Source organism: Callorhinus ursinus, unplaced genomic scaffold, assembly GCF_003265705.2.
Source record: "Callorhinus ursinus isolate GAN/ISIS: 27379988/994484 unplaced genomic scaffold, GSC_fseal_2.0 scaffold28, whole genome shotgun sequence".
Taxonomy (NCBI): domain Eukaryota; kingdom Metazoa; phylum Chordata; class Mammalia; order Carnivora; family Otariidae; genus Callorhinus; species Callorhinus ursinus.
In genome coordinates, this window is record NW_027397090.1 from 15237002 (window position 1) to 15258327 (window position 21326).

At 41.0% G+C, this 21326-nt stretch overlaps 1 protein-coding gene and 1 non-coding gene across 4 annotated transcripts in view; one reads left to right on the top strand and one right to left on the bottom strand.

Moving 5' to 3' along the window:
* Window positions 1-1406: 1406 nt before the first annotated feature.
* Window positions 1407-21326, top strand: part of JAK2 (Janus kinase 2) — a 151088-nt gene continuing 131168 nt past the window's right edge. The window contains exons 1-2 of one of the 3 annotated variants that reach the window (XM_025891541.2): window positions 1407-1931; window positions 2260-2339. The gene's annotated coding sequence lies outside the window, so the exon portion shown is untranslated. The remainder of the gene's footprint in view (window positions 1932-2259; window positions 2340-21326) is intronic. The other 2 variants (XM_025891540.2, XM_025891542.2) reach the window with 2 other exon arrangements.
* On the bottom strand, window positions 16797-16903 carry LOC112838712 (U6 spliceosomal RNA). The gene has a single exon (XR_003212043.1). It is a non-coding gene; the product is annotated as a U6 spliceosomal RNA (small nuclear RNA).

Below are 21326 nucleotides of genomic sequence, written 5' to 3' on the forward strand. Positions count from 1 at the left end.
TCTGTGAATTCAAGTCATTTCCTATCCTGCTATCATTTACTCAAAGACCTTTTGCAATGGGTCTTACGTAAGAAGAAATGCTTTGGTGAGTTGAAAAGAAATCATTAAATTCAAGTTAGACCTGAATCTCAGCATCATTTGTGAATGGAGAAACAGGGGCTATAAACGCATCAGGTCTTTCAGGTAGAAAGAGGGCTAATAAGTGAAAACGACCCTACACAGTTGGGTCCCAGGCTACCCCTTTGGACTCATCACTTTCCACTGTCCTCTCCTTCACTGTCCTCCAGCCACAGTGACCTCTTTCCTGGTCCTTGAACTTGTCAAGCACATTCCTTTCTCAGGGTCTTTGCCTTTGCTCGTCCCTCCGCCTGAAACTCTCTTCCCATGCAGTCACAGGACTGCCTCATTTTCATCTTTCACGTCTCTGCTCAAATGTCACTTACTCTAGTAGGTCTCTCCTGGCCACCCTCACTAAAATAGCACACTGCCTCCACACCTTCTATTCCTTTACTTTGTATTATTTTTCTTAGTTGCAATTATACACTGGCATATGATACATTTAAAGTAGGCTTGTCACTTCATCAGAATACATGCTCCAGTAGAGCAAGTAGAATGCGGGATGCGATTACATAGCAGCATCCTTGGGGGGCCCTTGCAGCCCAGCACCTGGTAGATGCTATGCGAATATTTGCTGAACGAATGAATGGGGCTTTGGGGGGGACGGTGGGCTTTGTTTGTCCTCATTCGCTGGATCTTGTCGCCAATCCGCAGGGAGCTGGGCGCCTCGTCCCACCCTCACCCTTTTCTTGCAGAGGTGATGGATTGGAGCCAGGCGCTCGGGATTGCACTTGCACAAAACGGCGCCTGTGAACGTTGCCCCAACCCTCGGCGCCACTTCCCCTCGGCCTAGAGGCCTGGACTGGGGAAGGAGAGGTCGGCTGCACGCGGAACGTGGAAGCGAAAGCAGAAGGGGAACGAACACCAGTGCACTGGAGGATAGCGTTGTGGTCCCAGGCTGCATGCAGGGGGCGCCTTCCCGGCCTGGCTGACTCATTCTCAGCCGCCTCCACGGCGGGCGGCGGCCGCGCACACGCGCATCTCGGGAGGGCCGGGCCCAGCGCCGGCGCAAGGCTCCTGCGGGCTCTGGGGCCCAGGTAGTCAGCTCTGGCTCGACTTCCCCGCCCGTTCACTCCCAGGGGACGCCCCGGGGCTCTCCACGCACTGCCGCCGACTTCCCGGGAAGCCCAGGTGGGCTCCGGCCAGGCCGGCGGCGCGCGCGTGCCCCCCGAGAAGGGCGGTGCAGCGGCTCGGCGCACGCGCGCACGCGCAGTCCGGGGGCGCGCGGCCGGGTCCCGCCCCGGCCCCCGCCCCCGCTCCGCCCGCGGGTCCGCCTCAGTCGCCAGCGAACGGGCCGCCTGAGTGGAGGCCGAGTCCGACGCAAATAGGGCGTTCGAGCCAGTATCGGCCGAGGCGCTGAGAAGCCGGTGTGGCCCGGGAGAGGGTGGAGACGGCCCCTGTGACGCCGGGCTTCCCAGCTGCCCGAAGTGGGAGTGGTGTGGGCTGGAGGAAGGAGAGAGGAAGAGGAGCCCAAGGGGTAGCGGCGGCCGCGGCCAACGGCTTCCTTGAGCGCTGACAGGCTGGGCCGGCGCCCGGCGCGCTCCGGAGTCGGTGCCGCCGCCTCGGCCGCTCGGCCCTGGGCCCGGACTCGCGGCGCGCGTCGGGGCGGACAGCTGCTGCGGCCGCGCGGGGACAGGCCCGGGGCTCGCCGCCCAGGGATGTGAGTGGGAGCCGACCCCGCGCGGGAGGGCCCGGGAGGGCCCAGCCTGGCGGACGCCGGGACCCCTGCCCACGCCGGGGGCTCCGCGAATTCCGGCCCGCCGCAGCGCCTGCGGGCCGGGGGGCGCGTCCCCGCCGCGGGATCGGTGCAGCTGGTGCGTGCGATTGCTGCGTGGCTTCTGGGTGGGGGGCCGCGGTCCACCGTCCACCTCCCACCCGCCTCCTGACCCCTGCTCTGCCCCTGCTAGTGGCTGTAAACTTCTCGGCGAGAAAACCTTCCTCTTGGAGGGGAAGCCGGCCGCGGCGTGTTTGCTGTTGCTGTTTGCATCCCTGTGTGCCTCGTATCCGCCTTCCCTCTCCCCTTACAGATCTTTAAAATGTTCTAGACGTCGGGACAGCCTAGGGAAGAGCATCTATTTCCCCTGGATTTCTGCGGTAATAACGGCTGCTTCTTTTTTTTTTTTTTTTTTTTTTTTTTTTTAGGTTTCAGAAGCAGGCGAGGGAACAAGATGTGAACTGTTGCGCTTCTGAAGAAAAAGGCCCTTCCTCCCCTTCCCGCGAAGGTGGGTTTGCGATCCTGGCTGCTGGGCGGTGCAGCGGCGGGGCAGGCGAGTGTGGCGAGCCGCGAGTGCGTGCGTAGGAAGGCTGGGAGCGTGTGCAGACAGGCAGGGCTCCTTGCGGTTTACTCCTAAGAAAATGGCAGTGCTGAACTTAGAATGTTGGTCCCGGAGGGCGATTCGGGGCTGTTTACTGTTGCGCTCTGGGATCCTTTAAGAGGCATTCGCTGCTGCTTTCTCCTCTGATCATACAAGTCACAGGGCTTTGCAGAAGACGCGTTGCCAGTTACCCTTTCTCCTCGAGCAGCCAGAGATTGTTAATCTTTCAAGGAGGAACGTTTTCAAGTAATAAGAGATACCGAGAGAACACGTTAGCTGTTCCTGCTGGGGTTACCTACTGAGAAAACACGTTAGCTGTTCCTGCTGGGGTTTCTGCTGCCACATTGAAGGCTTCCTGGGTGGTTTTATCTGCCTGAGTTTGCTGTGTCGGTTGAATTTACCCAGTTTGCTTTCCGGTGGTGGTTAATCAGTCAGGAGAAACTCCTTTTCTCTGAATGAAAGGACAGAAGCGGCTGAATATGTCATAGAGGGGAGGAGAAATGTGGAGAAGGAAACTGGAAGTGGGAATAAGAGAGATGACAATTGCTTTTGGTTTCTTAATAGGTTTGTACAAGGGAGTCGTTGGGCTCCTGCAAATATCCTGTGCGACACCCAGAAGATTTTAAGATGAATAATCAACTTTTGACTTCTCTTTCCCCACCCGCTTCGCCTTTTATCACGAGTGTGAAAATCACTAGCTTGCACGTGCGACGTATCTGTTAGAGTGTAGCATAACCGTAAACTAGATGTGGCCAACACTTGCCTTAATAGTACAGGAAAGCTACAGTACTTGCTGACTACGTAAGAATGTGAAGCTTGTTTTTGTTTGGCCTGAATGTCCTGTGTTTGGAGTTCATAGCATGTTAAAATTAAAATTAAAACAAACAGGACAGTTTGTTTCATATACTGGGTTTTCCTAGCGACAGAGACGGGTGTCCCAGGTATGGGAAGGGAACATGGTATCTTTTCGCTACTTCCTGGCTGTTGCTGAAAGGTGGGATGCTCTTGAGGCAGAATAGGGAAGTGCATTGGCTCTGGAGTCAGATCTGGGTTTGAATCCTGGTGTTCCTGCCGCTTAATAGTTGTATTATTTAAAATGTCTTTGAGCCTCACTTTTCTTAAAAGGTCGTTGTGAAGATTCAGTAAGATTATGCAGGGGAAGTGGTGCGTTGCTTGGCTGCTGTTGAAGTCTTGGCTGCTATCATGGGCTGGGCAGGCAAAGGAGTTTTAGAGAAGGGCAGAATCACTCTGCATAAGGTGGTCTGCCAGAGACCAGTGTTTCTTCCTCTTTAGCGGAAGGAGAAAAAGCACTTACAGGTCTTGAACTGATCAACGAGGTCTTGGAGCCTTTTTATGGAAAGGTTCCACTTTTATCTCTCCTTGACACCCCTCCCCCCCACCATTGTGCTGCCTCCACCAACTATTGTGCTGCCCTCTTGTGGTTAACTGTGCTAAGAACTTTCTTCTGCTCCTCCCCTTACTTTTTTTCCCCTCTTTTTAGGCCCCTTGCCTTTGCTCCCAGTTTCCCAAACTGTGTGCTGAGGTGCCCCAGAGCAGCAGTGAACACAGGCTTGAACTATTAGTTTGAGGTAGTTCACCGTTTCAACATTAAATTGACACATTCCTTTCTACAATGCCCTGTCTTTGCAAAGCTGTTTTTTTTAGAGATTGCTCTGATAAAAAGCAACTACCGTATGAGAATCAATGTGATACAGGAAATCAGAGTGTGATGTTGTCCGGTTTGATTCCAAGAAGTTGTACAAGGCCAGACAAGCACTAAGTTGTAAGGATATTAAATGGTTTGAATTCACCTACTGAAGTATTTCTTTTGGCCTAGGAGTGCTGTGAAAATACTACAAAAACTAAGAACTCCCTGAATGGAGAAATTTTGGGGACCTTTGCCTTAGCTTTTGGTTGACTTTTCTGATATACACAAAAATTTTTTTAAATGGAAAAACTGCATTTTTTAATGTTGGTCACTAACTGATTCCTGTCCCCACCAAAAGTATTGATACAATTATTGATAAAATTATTGATACAAAGCTAGTACCAGCTGATCATGGCTTAGTATATTTCCTCTCCTATTTAATATCTTTATAACATCTGCCCAGTTCTTTCATTTTAAAACGAATTCTATTGCTTATTTGTTATTCTAGTCACTTCCTGGTTTTTCCAGTCCTGCTTTTCTAGTATTTTTGAATGTCTCCTAAACTCACCATGCCCTAAATGAGAAGTCATCATTTTTATACCCCTTTGGAATTTCCTTCTGTTCTGCTCTTACAGGCTTTAAATTAAGTATCATCTGGGATGCCTGGGTGGCTCAGTCGGCTAAGCATCTGCCTTTGGCTCATGAGCCCAGGGCCCTGGGATCGAGCCCCACATCAGGCTCCCTGCTCAGTGGGGAGCCTGCTTCTCCCTCTCCTTCTGCCTGCTGCTCCCCCTGCTTGTGCTTGCGCGCGCGCGCTCTCTCTCTCTCTCTCTCTCTCTCTCAAATAAGTAAATAAAATCTTAAAAAAATAATAAATTAGGTATCCTCATTAAACTACCTCTTTCATTCACCTCTTGTAGTACCCATTCAACGTGTCCTGTCTGTGCTTCTGTCCCTCACAGCTCTGCTTACCTACTTTACCACCAGGACTTACTTCCTCAGCCTAGAATATTGAAAGTCTAATCAGCCTCTCAGAATCCGGCATCTCTTTCTTCTGTTTATCCACAATAGAAATGTCACTGATACTCCTTATTGTGGCATTTCTTTGTCCCCACATCTTCAGTGGCTTTGCACACTCTACTTGGTAAATTTAACTTCCTCTTCTTGGCTCTCAGGATACTTGGTCATTATTCCTGCTCTATTTATTCAGTCTTTAGGCTAAGGACCCTCAAGGAGCATTCTCTACTGTAGTCTTTCAAGCCGCTTTCCGTATTTTCTAATAATAGTTATGCTTATTTCAGCTTTTAACTTCCATTTATGTTTCCCATCCTTTTTCCACCAAGCCCAGTTCTGTATCTGTAACACTCACTATTCTATAATGAAGTAGAGCCTCAGTCTCATTCAAAAAAACGAGGATGACTGTAGTACTTTTCCCATAGGGTTGTAGTGAGAATGAAGTAAACTAATACATGAAAAGTCTTCAAGACCAGTGCCTGGCACATTAAGCACACCTTAAGTCTTAGCTTTTTTTATTGTAATTATTAATTATTATTTATTATCACTATTATTATTACTACTATTACTATGACTATACTCCCAGTTAAAATTCTACCTCATTTCTGAAACTGTTTCTCACTAAATATTACCTTTTCCTTTCTATATTTTTATTCTTTTAAGTCACAGAGGATCTTCACATAGTTTATTTATATATCCTGATTTGGTTGTTTGATAATTATTTCTTTAGTGTTAACCTTATCTTTTCTAGTTGATTGTATTTGCTGTGAGGAACACATACAGAGAGTGCTGAATATAGGAGGAGCATTCCGTAAATGTTATGTATTAGACAGGAACTTTAGTCAGTCACCAAACAAATATTTATTAATACCTACAATGTAGAAGGTACTTTGCTATGTTCAAAGAGATGCAGAAAGATATAAAATAGGTTCCTTTCATTGAGAACTTAAAATGTAATTGGGAAGATAAGATAAATAATAAAAGTTATAGATATTTGAGACCATTTCTTCTTTTTTTAAAGATTTTATTTATTTATTCATGAGAGACAGAGAGAGAGAGAGAGAGAGAGAGAGGCAGAGGGAGAAGCAGGCTCCCAAGGAGCAGGGAGCCCGATGCGGGACTCGATCCCAGGACCCTGGGATCATGACCTGAGCCGAAGGCAGATGCTTAACCATCTGAGCCACCCACGCGCCCTATTTGAGACCATTTAGAGTTGATGTGAGCAGGGAAGGCACCAGAGGAGCGGTAAAATCAAAGCGAGGCACGATTTGATTTTGCATAAGAGGAAGATCTTGTACACGTAGTAAACAAGCAAATTATGCACGACATTTTCACAGAACTGTACATAAAACAATTTGAAATGAGGTTTGTATGGCAGGGTAGTAAGAAATCAGGTTGATAATATGGATTGGAATTAGATTATGGATGCCTTTAAGTGCTGACATGAGAACAATGTACTTTGCTCCATAGGTAAAAGAGAAGCTTTAAAAGTTTGGTTTGAGAAAGAGCATGCTAAAGGAAGTATTCTAGGAAAAACAGTGGCACCAGCGCTGCGTAGGGTATGATTTGGAAAGAGAAGTGTTAGAGCTAGGACAATAATCTAGACCTAGTATTTGGATTTAGTGAAAATAGGACTGGAGAGATGTCACGTAAGACTTCATTATAGACTGGATAGGAAAGGAGCATGTGGTGGGGGTAATCAAAGATGACTTTGAAGTTTCCATCCTCAATGACATAAGAAATTGAAGAGTATTGGAATGCCAGGACATCTGAGAATGTCTGGGCTAGTCCATGGATTTTGTGCATTAGGAATCTGAGGCCCAGAGAGATTTAAAAATGTGTCCAAAGTTACTCAGCTAGTTAGTGACAAAGGAAGAACTAGACTTTTTTAAATGGTGGTACTGACAGAGATAGAAATGAAAGTATTAATAGCTGTTTGAAGAGATACAAACAGCTGGACTTACATTTTGGATATGTTGAGTTTGAGGTGGTGGTGGGATAGTCAAGTGAAAACAGATACATAGACAGTAGATGAGTAGAACGTGGTAGAGAAATTTAAGGCTGGAGTTGTGGTGGTCAGAAAGAAGAGCAGGGGACCTGAAATTGAGCCTTGGGGATTGCTCATAATTACAGGGTGAAAGAAGAGGAACTAGCAAGAGACGTAACAGGAGTGGTTGGCCTGAGAGGCAAGTGGGTGGGTAAGTTAAGAGGGTGGGGATGATTAACATGTTGATCGTTGTTGATCACTGCTAAGAAATGAGAACAGTTAGAACTGAAAAAAGCCCTTAAAAATGTTCCTAACATGAAATCTAGAAAACTAGAAGAAGAAAATTGCTTATATTTTTCCCATGCAGAAATAACCACTGTTAATATTTTGTTCTGTCTAGTATAGTAGATGAGCTTTGGATTTGGCAGTTGGGTGAATAATGGAGACTTCTGTCCAAAGCTCTCATCACTGGTACTAAAGATGAGAATTTTAGGCATAACAAAGACAGGAATGTATTTTTTTTTAAATTTTATTTATTTATTTGAGAGAATGAGAGAGAGAGCATGAGAGGGGGTTGGGTCAGAGGGAGAAGCAGACTCCCCGCCGAGCAGGGAGCCCGATGTGGGACTTGATCCCGGGACTCCAGGATCATGACCTGAGCTGAAGGCAGTCGCTCAACCAACTGAGCAATCCAGGCGCCCAGGAATGTATTTTTGACAGTGTTTGTCATTCATCTGTGTCCTTTCATATCACACTATATAGGTACTGCTATACCTTGTGGGAATTAGCCTTACACTTATATTATTTGAATGAGTACACATTCAGTGGTTCTTATTAGACCTTTAGTGGTCTAGCAGGTTGGACAAGTGATCTCTGCATGCGTTTGTACTGGTAAAATTTGAATAAAATGATAAGGTATTTCTAAAAGGAAAGAGAAATCCTTGGTAGATAACTTACAGAAGTGAAGGTAGCATGGTAAAAGTGTTCAGATTAGCACTGGAAAGAGCAAAAGGAAGCGTTATCTGTTATTAAAGTCTGTACAGTATAGTTATCAGAGGTGGACTAGGTTGGGATAGTCCATGGGCTGTTTGTTTTGCTTAAATGCTTATTTTGATTTCCCAAGGACATACTTTGGCCTGCTTTTTTTGCTATCAGTCCTTGGGATTAGGGTATTCATTATTGCTTACTAAATGACTTTAATAAATTCTGATTATGAAATAAAATACCACTAGGTTATATTTTGTAATTTGAAAGTCAGTGTGATGTGAAGAAGTGCACTGTTTTGGAAATCAGGGGGGAATAGGGACTAACTGCTGTCATAATGAGTTTGAGCAACTCATGTGATCATTGAGCCTTTTTTCCTCCTCATTTGGAAAATGAGGGAATGGAATAAATCTTTTTTTTAAAAAACTTTGTTTACTTTAGAGACGTGGAGTCATATGGTAAAATGTGAATAAACTTAAGTAATGGCTTACTGTGGTTTATACTAAAAACCAGCCTCTTGTACCTCCCCCAATTCTGATGCCTGTTGTCCAGTAAAGCACTTCCAGATTTCCTGAGTGTCTCCTGGTGCTTACCTCCATGTTTCTAAGTGACGTATTCCACCGGCAGTAACACCCCTCCTCATCCCGTATCCCTGCCTATACTGTGCCCTTTTCCCAACTTGAGAAAGAGAGAGAGAGAAGAAGGGGGAAGAGGAGAGGGAGAGGGAGAAGCAGGCTCCCCGCTGAGCAGGGAGTCCCACGCTGGGCTCCATCCCAGGACCTGAGATCATGACTTGAGCCAACGGCAGATGCTTAACTGACTGAGCCGCCCAGGCACCCTTGCCCTTTTCCCCTTTAAAATTAATGAATTGGTCAGTGTCGCATCTAAGGCTTCTCCCCCTACTTGTGTAGAGAAACCCATCTCCTTTTGGCTTCGTGGACTCTGCTGTTGTATTTCTCTCTCTTTTTCTTGCATTCTTAATTTTTCCCTCTACTGGCTCATTTACATCAGTATGTATTCTGGGTGCTATTGCTGTCTGCTATTGCAAAACTTAGTGATATAAAACAACTATTTTATTAGGCTCACAGATATTATGGGTCAGTAATTCAGATAGGGTACACCAAGAATGCCCTGTTTTTATTCCACAGAGTCTAGAACCTCAGTTGGGAAGACTTGTCGGCTGGGGGTAACTTGAAGGTGGGGGACTAGAATCATTTGGAAGTGTCTTCACTTACATGATTGGTAGTTGATGCAGGCTGTTGACTGAGATCTCAGCTGGGCTGTTAACTGGAGTGTACATGGGGCCTGGACTTCTGTACAACATGGGAGCCTCATTGTAGTTGGATTTCTTACATGGTGAGTTGGGATTTAAAAATGAGTGTTCAGTGAACCTGGGTGAGGTGGGGATTGGACTCCACCTGTTAACTGGTCACATGTGAAAGAAAACATGTGGGATGGGAGATACTGTTTTGGCCATCTCTGGACAATACTATTGCCATAGTTTGCCTTTTTTTGCCACACTTCACATGCCTCTCACATGCAAAATACACTAACCCCCTCCTCAGAGACGTCTAATTTACATCCCATCAAGACATCAGAATCTAGTATCTCATCATCTAAGTCAAGTCCAGATGCTGTTGAGGTTCCTTGAGTATGGTTTCTTGAGAATTATTACTCTTTAATGAAGATCTGTGAAGAGACAAGGACTAGGCCCCCATGTGATTAACATACAAGATTGGAAAGGCACATGTTAATTGCAGTAGAATTCCTGTTCAAAAAGAGGGACAAGGGAGGCATATGGTAGTTACTACAGCAATTCTGAAACCCCGCAGGTCACATGTTGGCAGTTCCTTGACTGGGGCTCAGTCCTACTGCCTATAAGTTGTTCCTAGTGGGCCATGACTGCTGCTTTTGGTTGTTGATTTCACCTTCTGAATCATTCTTTTTTTCCCAAAAGAACTGATCCATCTTTGCAGCTGAGTATCTGAGCTTACTTCCTGCCTATAGTCATTCAGGGTCCAAAAGCCTCATTTTAGGTAGTTACTGTCCCTTTAATTCTAAGCTGATGTAGCTCTTTTAAAAAAGTTTGTGGACTTCCTGTGTATCAGTTCATAATCTTCTCCATCAGACAAAAGCCATACCTACAAATCTCTTAGAGGAGCCTTTTCTTACCTTAGGCTCCCTGTGAGGCTACTGTGGAACAGCACCCTTAAGATCCTTAGGTAATTTTTTTGTCTGAAAGGCTCAATGAAGTACTAACTTAGATCTTTCTGAGGTTTTAACAGTGGATCTTACAGTCCCACTCTAGATTTAATCTTTGCCCTGAAGCTCTTTCTTACTTTAAGAACACTTTGCTGGCGGAGAAGGGTATTCTGAGCCCTTTACATTTACTTGAAATTGCATTCAAAAAGTGAATGGCTCATTCTTTAGTTCGTCTCTCTACTCTCTCAACTAGAAAGGCAACTGGAAGAAGCCACCTGCTTCTTCAGCATTGTACGTAGAATCTCCTTAACTCATTGGGTATACATTACATTTCCCATGTTACTGTAGGTGATAGTTTTGCCAGACTTTTCGCTCTTACATAACAAGGCTCTCCTTTTATTCAGCTTTCCAATAGCATTTTCCTTCCTTGCCTTTAAACCTTTAAACTTGCTGATAATGTTGGTTTGGGGACCAGACTGAGAATCACTGATTTGAAACAGGTTGGCGCAGGAGCAGCCCTTTTGTGTCTATGATGTTGCTGTTCACAGCTTTGCTGGATAGGCCTCGTACAGCCTTGTGAACGGGGTCGCTGGGTGCTGCAGTCGGACAGTACTGCAGCCTTGCCTCTCTTAGGTAGTTATGCTGTGCTCTTCTTTACTGGTGTACCATGTTTGATTTGTCCCTGATACCTTTGGGGTTTTTCTGAGAAATGGAGCAGTGGTGCAGCATCAACTTATTAAAATACATTTTAAGCCTTTAAAAAACCGAACAAATAGGGGTTGGCAAAGTTTTTTATTAAGGACCAGATAGTAAATATTTTAGGCTTTGTGGGCAAGATTATCTCTGCAGCAACTACTCAACTCTACCTTTGTGGTACACGAGCAACCATAGACAGTACATAAATGAATGGACTTCTAAAGATTTATTTACGAAAGCTGTCAACTGGCAAGTCTGACCTGTGGGCTGAAGTTTGCCAGTTCCCATTTTATGCCACTACTTGACTCCACAGTATCTTCAAGCTGCTGCCCCATTGTCCATTCTCTTTAAAACTGTTTGAAAGAGTTGTCTGTATTTTCTCTTCTTTTTATTCACTCAAAAATTTATCTTTTTTCTAAAAAAAAGATTTAATTTATTTACTTAGAGTATGTGAGAGAGGGGTGGGGCAAAGGGAGAGGGAGAGAGAAAATCTCAAGCCGACTCCATACTGAGCACGGAGCCCATGCGAGGTTCAGTCTCATGACCCTGAGACCATGACCTGAGCCAAAACCAAGAGTTGGGTGCTCAACTGACTGAGCCACCCAGGTGCCCCTGGGCACATAATATTCTGAAATAAAATGCTGAGGATATAATGAAAGCCATGATGTAGCTACCATTTTTAATATCTTCATAGTATTTTTATTGGCTAAGTACACAGTATGTTATCAGATCGCTTTAATGTTATTTGAATTTTTTTCATTATTTTAAAGTGTTTCATAGAATTCGTAAATATGCATCCCATTACTTTTATCTTTTTTAAAAGGAGAGATTCTTAGATATTCTTGTTTCTTTCATATCCTTGCCAACACTGGGTGTTGCCAGTCTTCTTAATCTTTGCCAGCCAGATAGGGCAAAAACAAACATTTTTATTTACCTTTCTCTGATTATTAATGATGTTGACCATGTTTTCATTTTTTGGAATACTTGTTTTTTTTGTGAAATAACTGTTTCTGTTCTTTGTCTATTTTTTTACTGATTGATCATTTTAAAACCTAATTATATTAAAAATTCATAGTGTATTTTTTTCTCAGCTTTTAAAAAACTTTTGGTTATGATGTTTATAATTTTATGTGAGTTTTCAGTCTTTATTTTCTGTATTGTTATCTGCTTAGATGTTAGGTTTGGAAATGATGTACATATACAAAAGATTTTTTGGGATGGAAATAATTAAAGTGGATGGATTTAAAACACACCAAAGAAATTTACTGAAAATATCCAAAATCAAATGTTTAAGGGGGCGAGTAAGAAGAACAAGAGCTAACGGCAATGATTTTTAGAGTATTTACAAATATTACAAATATTTGAAAATGTTTTAAGTCATTTTTGAAGAGAAGTATAACAGAAAAGTGAAATAAATGCATATATTCATTGCAGAGATTGTTTTCAGTAGCAGTTAAATGTACTTTGAAGTAATGTTTAGATTTTGTTACGTTTACTTTTAGTTATTTTCTTTTTTTAATTTCCAAGCATATGTTTCCTTCAGGTCAGTTTTTATAAATATTCCATATGTGCTCAAAAATATATATTTGGTGGAAGGTTGTAATATATTGTCATTTTTCTAGGCACACAAAAGGATTGTGTGCCATTAATTAGTTTATGGGGCTCTTAGGTATGGGAGATATCTACCACTCCTTTTTTGATAAATGGGTTTCAAATATTTTCTCTCTGTCCCTATCTTTTGTTTTTATTTATGGTTCCTTTTGTCTAGAGAGATTGAAAATTTAATGTAATAGATCTTTTTCTTTATTCTACATTTAGAAAACTTGAATGACTTCACTGTCATTAACGTATAAAAAGGCCAGTTATGTAAGATAGTAGGGAGAAATGGAGACCACGGGGAACTAGAGATCCATGTTCTGCCTAAGGCATTGACATTCAAGTGGTTATAAAAAAACTATTTATTTATTTATAAGATTTTATTTATTTGTCAGAGAGAGAGCACGAGCATGCATGCACAAGCAGGGGGAGCAGTAGGCGGAGGGAGAAGCTGACTCCCCGCTGAGGAGGGAGCGATGTGTGGGGCTCGATCCCAGGACCCTGGGATCATGACCTGAGTTGAAGGCAGACGCTTAACGACTGAGCCACCCAGGCGCCCCTAAAAAACACTTTATTAGTCAAAGTAAATATGGACTCATTCAGCCAATTTGTGTGACTTTTGTTATTATGAGTTTTGGGTTTCTCATTTTGTATAACAGAGTTTTTTGTTCTGGGTAAAAGTCCTGTCAAAGATTCTTCCAATATTTTTACATTTTATTTTGGAAATATTTTATTTTGTCATAGATAATCTATTTTTTTAGTATAAAGTATAAGTTTAACATGTTTTCTCTCGTTGTGCTGTCAGTTATGCTAGTGCCTTTTGTAAACAAATATCTTTTTTTACTGTATTGAAATGTCATCGTTATTGCCTTAAGTTCCCATATATACTGGGATTTATTTCTGAATGCTGTTTTGGCCCACTGATCTACGTGTATACCAGTACTGTTTTGGTTACAGTTTTTTTATAGTAAGTTTTAATATATGATGGGGTAAATTTCTACGATATTTTTCTGACAAATATATATATGACAAATACGACAAAGAAAAAATAGGAAGAAGCCAGACAGTTCCTAAAGAAATATACATGGACAACAAGTATACCTACTTATCTTTACCAATAATGAGAATCCAATTAAAAATAATTAATTTCTTTCCGGGGCGCCTGGGTGGCTCAGTTGTTAAGCGTCTGCCTTTGGCTCATGTCATAATCCCAGGATCCTGGGATCAAGCACCACATTGGGCTCCCTGCTCCGCGGGAGGTCTGCTTCTCCCTCTCTCACTCCCCCTGCTGGTGTTCCTGCTCTCGCTGTATCTCTCTCTGTCAAATAAATAAATAAAATCTTAAAAAAAAAAAAAAAGAATTTCTTTTCTTCTTTCCCAGTATAATATTTCTAGTGGCTGGTTTGAATTAAAAGCTATGCAAAAAACCCCCAAAAAACAAAAAAAAACCCCATCCGTAATGGTGAGAACTTTTTAATGCCTATCAAATTCACATAGAATTTAACAGGATCTGCATTTTTAAAAAATACCTGTGTTGCATTTAATCTTGTGATTAGGTGACACACATGTCCCTATCTAATCAGTGAGATTCTTGTGTTATCCCATACCCTTCATTAGTCCTTTTGTACTATTAAAGTTTTTATACAGCTTTTAAAGCATATTTTAGATAAGGAAAGCATCTGCGTATGCTCAAGTAAAGAAAGATCAGCAAATAACCAGCTGCTTTTTGTGTACCATCTTTTGGTTTAATATATCAAACTCACAGAGGACCTTTTTCTTTAGCAAACATTTCTAGGTTTTGGATAATTAAAGTATGTGATACCTCCCCTCCCACAAAGTACTTTGGTTTTAAAGCATTCAGAACCGCTGCCTTTACAAAATGTAGCTGATGGTTTCATACTAAATGTACTTAATGTAATAGTCTCTACCATTTCTGACTTTATAACATTTTTTGTCTAATATATTCAAACAAAATGTACAGCATAATGGATTGGATGGTGTGAATATGAGATAAAAACACTTAAAAAGTTACCTTTTTAAAAAAAATTTTTTTCCCTAAATTAGTTTTCCTGTATTCTAGATAACTTTCTTTCTTTCTTTTTTTTTTTTAAAGATTTTATTTATTTTTCAACAGAGAGCGAGCGAGAGAGGGAACACAAGCAGGGGGAGTGGGAGAGGGAGAAGCAGGCTTCCTTCCCGCTGAGTAGGGAGCCCGATGTGGGACTCGATCCCAGGACCCCGGGATCATGACCTGAGCTGAAGGCAGATGCTTAACGACTGAGCCACCCAGGCGCCCTAGATAACTTTATTTCTAGACTCCATTTTTCTTATGCCGTGTTAGGAGGACATTCTATTTTTGACAAAAGAAGAATGTTCACTCTCTCTTTAAAGAACATACAAAAGTCAATCAGTTTACATGTAATTAATGTTATTAAAATTAGTGTAACTCAGTTTTCAAGCAGAAATTGAGGAAGAACAAGTTCTGGACCAAGTAGTCAACAGAGCATAGACCACATCTTTTCTCCTTTTGTTCTCTTTAATAATAGCGTTATTGTATGGCATGGCTGTAGTTGATGCTGTGAGTGATCCACCCTCCTACCCTGGGAGCTTCAGTATGCTTGAGTAAACTTCTCACTGTTAGTATTTGCATCTCTAACCTGCTGACTCTTCTTGGAAAATTAGGAAGAAGCCATGCTTGCAGGGCCTGTGGCTGACCAGAAGCGCTGTCAAATTAACGCTCCTGGGTGCAGCCTCAGCCACTGACTCTCAGGGCCTGGTATTGTTGTAAATACTACACTTGCTCCCTTGGGTGGAATAATTCTGAGACATGTTTTATACTGTTGCCTAGAGCTTTTCTGAGGGATTAAGCCCACTGTGGTAGCTGGTTTAAGAGTTCAGTTTTATTGGCTGCCTTCCCTTCCCTATACCACTTCTCTCTTTCTCTGCCATTGTTACCTGAACTTCAAAACTAATCTACTTTCTTTTGAATCCTGTATCAGGTTTTGCTTCTAGGAATATTTAAACTAAGACAGCATGACTTTGGGGGTAGTGTGACCAAACTTCAATGAGAAGTTTCACTTTTCAGCAGTTTTATTTTTCAACATACATGAATTGCAATACTTTTTTCACCCTCACTGCCTATATGATTGGGAGGGGAAAAAAAAGGAAAAGGAAAAAACAAAAGAAAACCTCTAGCATTGTCTAATACAGTGAGGAGAAGGGAAAGTGCTTATCTTCAGGTGAGGTTATTTCAGTTTATTGCATTTAATCCTCACAAAAATCCTATGAAATAGTGACCATTATTATTATTATTTAAGAGATAAAAACTGAGCTCAGACAGATTAAACTGATTTCCGAGAAACATCACAGGGGCCAGGATTCATACCCAGTCCATTTCAAACTTGGATCCTAACCCGAAGGCTATATTCTTCCTTTTTTTTTTCTTTTCATTTTAGTATTTGAAAAAAAATTTTTTGAAATATTCTTAACATATGGGAAATTAAGAAAATAAAATAAATTGTTAACCTGTATCTGCCATCCAGTTTTAACAATATTTGGCTACTTTTTGCTTTAGATCTTGTTTTTTTAAAGAAGTAAACATTGTAGATACAGTTGAAGCTCATCTACATATTCCTAACTCCTGTGTCTCCCCCACTTACCTCACTCGAGGTAGCTATTAGCATGACGTTAGTATCATTTCATGCGTATTTTAAACTTTGACTGCATATATGTATCAGTGAATGATATGATAGTAGTACATCATGGGTTTAAACCTTAAATAAATTGTATCTTGCTACAACTTGCTTTTTAAACCTCACTTATCTTTATGATACTCATTTATCCATGTTTTGAGATATAGGTCTACTTCATAAAATTGATTTATAATTATGAATTATGAACAATTATGATTTATTATGATGAATAATTATGAATACTATATGAAGAGTCTACAATTTATATACCATTTTTTCCTACTGATGAACATTTAGGTTGTTTTATTATCTTATAAAGTTTTCATTTGAATTTCAGTATAGTTAACATACAGGGTTATGTTAATTTCAGGTTTATAATATAGTGACTCAGCAATTCCATACATTTCTCAGTGCTCATCACAAGTGCCCTCCTTCATCCCCATCTCCTGCTTCCCCACCCCCCACCCACCTCCCTTCTGGTAACCGCCAGTTTGTTCTCTAGAGTTAAGAGTCTGTTTCTTGCTTTGTCTCTCGCTCTTTTCCCCAGAAACACAGAATGCTTCACGAATTTGTGTGCCATTCTTGCACAGGGCCCATACGAATCTTCTCTGTATTGTTCTCATTTAGTATATGTGCTGTCGAAGTGACGCACTATTTGTTTTTTTATTATTACAAAATAATGCTACTGTGAACATTATGCAGTAGTACATTCATTTCTCTAGGGTTATAACTAGAAATGGAATTTCTGGTTTGTAGGATAGTTATATCTTCAGATTAATTAGATGCGCCTAATTGCTCTCTAAAATTATTTGTTTGAAGGGTTCTACATCTTCTCTTCCACAGGTGGTATCTTTAGACTGCTTAATTTTGGCAGCCTGATGGATATGATTCGGTATCTTAGTTTGCATTTACTTAACTACAAGTGAGATCTACCATCTTCTTTGTTTATTGATCTCTTCATATCTTTTGCTCCTTTTCTCATTGGGGTTTCTTTTGCTTATTCATTTATATTTGTAGTTACCTTCTGTTAGTTTGGCTTATAATCACAAGGATCAGTACCATTTGGCACCCGTCAGCTTGATAAAAATGTCCTAAAGTTAAATGGTTAACTTTTCTGTATGGTTTTGTTATGTGTCTCTTCTAAGCACTGTATACCTTGATTTAAAAAAGGAAATCTAGTCTGGGGTACCAGGGTGGCTCAGTTGGTTAAGCATCTGACTTCCGCTAAGGTCTGATCTCAGGGTCCTCACTCAGCGGGGAGTCTGCTTGTCCCTCTGCCCCTCCTCCTGCTTGTATACACACTCTTTCTCTCTCCTCTCTCAAATAAATAAATAAAATCTTAATAAAAAAAAAAGAAATCCAGTCTGATGTTCTTTGTCTTCTAGAAGGTGGGTTTCATTGGCTTATTATTTACATTTATTGTATTTGTTGACATTTGGACTTAAAAATTTTTTACTATCTTTTCCTTTTAATTTCTTTTTCTGCCTTTTTTTAGATTATAAATCTTTTCTTTCAATTGTTAACTTAAAAATTTTTGACATATATACTTAAATATTCACTTTTATAAAAAAAACCAGTTATTTAGTATACTCTTACTAAATAGGCAAGGAGGAATCAAATGCCCTCTGTCATCTTAGTCTCATCTAAAGTTTCAGTTTTACATATTTCTTTTTAAGTTTTCCATTTTTAAAAATCTGTCAGTACCTAATACCACTTTACTGTATTTAGAGATCAGAATCTTTAAACAAATTTTTGAAGTAAATGTTACAAACAACCTTTGCTTTTAAATACATGTGAGATGAATTGTAAAATACAAAATGAAATCCGGGACTTCATTTCCTGAAGTTTTCTGATTGAGTAACTTGAAAACACTCACTAAGAAATGCTAGATGAAATATAACAAACATTCTTTAAAAAAGCTTTTTTCTTAGAATTTTGAACATACAAAAGTAGATATAACGGTATAACGTACTCTTGCATCACTCAACTGCGATAGCCCTTATTACCTGTGTCATCTTATTCTGTGCCATCTGCTGTCCCCATTTCTGTGTTATTTTGAAGCACATTGTAAACATCATATTATTTCTTCCATTACTATTTCAGTATGCATCTCTAAAACATAAGAATGCTTTTTAAAATTAAAATCATCATAATTCCTTAATATCTTTAAATATTCAGCAAGCAATCAAATTTCTGAATGCCTGATAAATCATAAATGGCTTTTTAAAATGGTTTTGGTGGTTTTTTTTTTTTTAAACTAGGGTCCAAATAAGGGCCACGCATTGGGCTTTACAGTCTATGTTTCCTGCATCCCTTGTCTTTTTTCTTTTTTAACCACGTTGGTTATAGTTTCCCACAACCTAGATTTTGCTGATCACATTTTCATGGTGTAGTTTGTGTTCCTCTGTTCTCTGCATTTCCTTTAAATTGGTATTTTACAGACTTGATTGTGTTCAAAATTGTCATATACTGCCAGAAAATACTTTCTTACATATTCTTGTCCATTTCTACTTTTTCAGCTGATTGCCTTCCAGTCCTTCTTATAGGATCCTTTCAAATTCCCTTTTCCTTTATAAATTTGGTTTTCTATAGCATTAGTTTCCTGTTCTTTACCTTCACTGATGTTGCCTTTCCTAAAGGTATCACATCGTATCTACCCTAGGGTCTAGAGGAAGTATTTATATCGCTGCTTCCATAGGGTAATATTTATTGCCCTAATACAAAAACCAAAAATCTTGTCCTTTGAGATTAATATGATACAGATTATACCGTCCTCAGTCCCTCCTGTTGTCCTCTGCTGCCCTCTTCTTGCCTGCTCCTATGTTGTTAGTTGGGAATTTTTGGCATCTAGCCTGGTTTTCCTCTAAAACCTTTTTTCTGACATGATCATAGGTTATGTATTATCCAGGTGAAGAACTCACCTAAAGACACTTTAAGGTTTCTTAATATATTTGACTCTGCAGTGTCATCCAAACTTGACACTAGTACTACTTTCTCATAACTTCATTCTAATGAAACCTTGTTATTATCTCAAGTTTGTCCATCTCTGAAGTTGTGAACTTGTTAATTGTACCAATCTCTGGTCACGTTCTTCTGATTGTTGAGGTCTTTTATATTGTATTCCTGCGCCCTTGGTCCTGTCCCTGTCTGTCCTAGGGCTAACGCCTTTCCCCTTTGTTTTCCCCCTTCTTTCTTTGATATTATCACTGTTGGCCCCTCCGGTAGCTTGAGAATTATCTCATAGCTTATTTTTATGTTCTCCTGGATCTTTGACCATCTCCAGCTACCCTGTCTCTTTTCTGCTCTTCACCCTCAAGAATAGCCTTGCCACCTTGATTTCCTTTTTTCCTCATTATTCTCTTCTTAAATTTCCCCCCCAGGTATTTCATAGACATTGGTTTAAAAAAGTCAGATCACACAGAAGAGCTTATAATGCAAAAACTATTACAATGAGAAGTTTTATTCTTCCCACTTCAGTCCTTTTCTCCAGAAGGAGTTAGTTTTTTTTTTTTTTTTTAAAGATTTTATTTATTTATTTGACAGAGACAGATAGCGAGAGCAGGAACACAAGCAGGGGGAGTGGGAGAGGGAGAGCAGGCTTCCCGCTGAGCAGGGAGTCTGATGTGGGACTCGATCCCAGGACTCTGGGATCATGACCTGAGCCGAAGGCAGCCGTTTAACGACTGAGCCACCCAGGCGCCCCAGAAGGAGTTAGTTTTGACTGTTAACTTCTTGTAGTTCAATCTTTTTTTTTTTTAAATTGTGTTATGTTAGTCACCGTACAATACATCATTAGTTTTTGACCATTGTTTTTGTATAACACCCAGTGCTCCATGCAGTACGTGCCCTCCCTAATACCCATCACTGGGCTACCCAATCCTCCCTCCCCCCTTCCCTCTAAAACCCTGTTTGTTTCTCAGAGTCCATAGTCTCTCATGGTTCATCTCTCCCTCCAATTCCCCCCCACATTTTTCCCTTGCTTCTCCTAGTGTCCTCCATGCTATTACTTATGTTCCACAAATAAGTGAAACCATATGATAATTGACTTTCTCTGCTTGACTTATTTCACTTAGCATGATCTCCTCCAGTCCCATCCATGTTGATGTAAAGGTTGGGTCTTCATCCTTTCTGATGGCTGAGTAATATTCCATTGTGTATATGGACCACAACTTCTTTATCCATTCATCTGCTGAAGGGCATCTCAGCTCTTTCCACAGTTTGGCTATTGCAGACATTGCTGCTATGAACATTGGGGTGCATATGGCCCTTCTTTTCACTACATCTGTGTCTTTGGGATAAATACCCAGAAGTGTAATTGCTGGGTCATAGGGTAGCTCTATTTTTAAATTTTTGAGGCACCTCCACACTGTTTTCCAAAGCGGCTGTACCAACTTGCATTCCCACCAACAGTGTAAGAGGGTTCCCCTTTCTCCACAACCTCTCCAACATTTGTTGTTTCTTTCCCTGTCCATTTTTGCCATTCTAACTGGTGTAAGGTGGTATCTCAATGTGATTTTGATCTGAATTTCCCTGATGGCTAATGGTGATGAACATTTTTTCATGTGTCTGTTAGCCATTTGTATGTCTTCTTCAGAGAAGAGTCCTTTCATATCTTCTCACTTTTTGACTTGATTATTTGTTTTTTGGGTATGAGTTTGAGAAGTTCTTTATAGATCTTGGATACCAGCCCTTTATCTGCACTGTCATTTGCAAATATCTTCTCCCATTCTGTGGGTTGCCTCTTTGTTTTGTTGACTGTTTCCTTTGCTGTGCAGAAGCTTTTTATCTTGATGAAGTCCCAAAAGTTTATTTTTGCTTTTGTTTCACTAGCTTTTGGAGATGTATCCTTTTTTTAAAAATTTTTTTATTGTTATGTTAATCACCATATATTACATCATTAGTTTTTGATGTAGTGTTCCATGATTCATTGTTTGTGCATAACACCCAGTGCTCCATGCAGAATGTACCCTCTTTAATACCCATCACCAGGCTAACCCATCCCCCTACCCTCCTCCCCTCTAGAACCCTCAGTTTGTTTTTCAGAGTCCATCGTCTCTCATGGTTCGTCTCCCCCC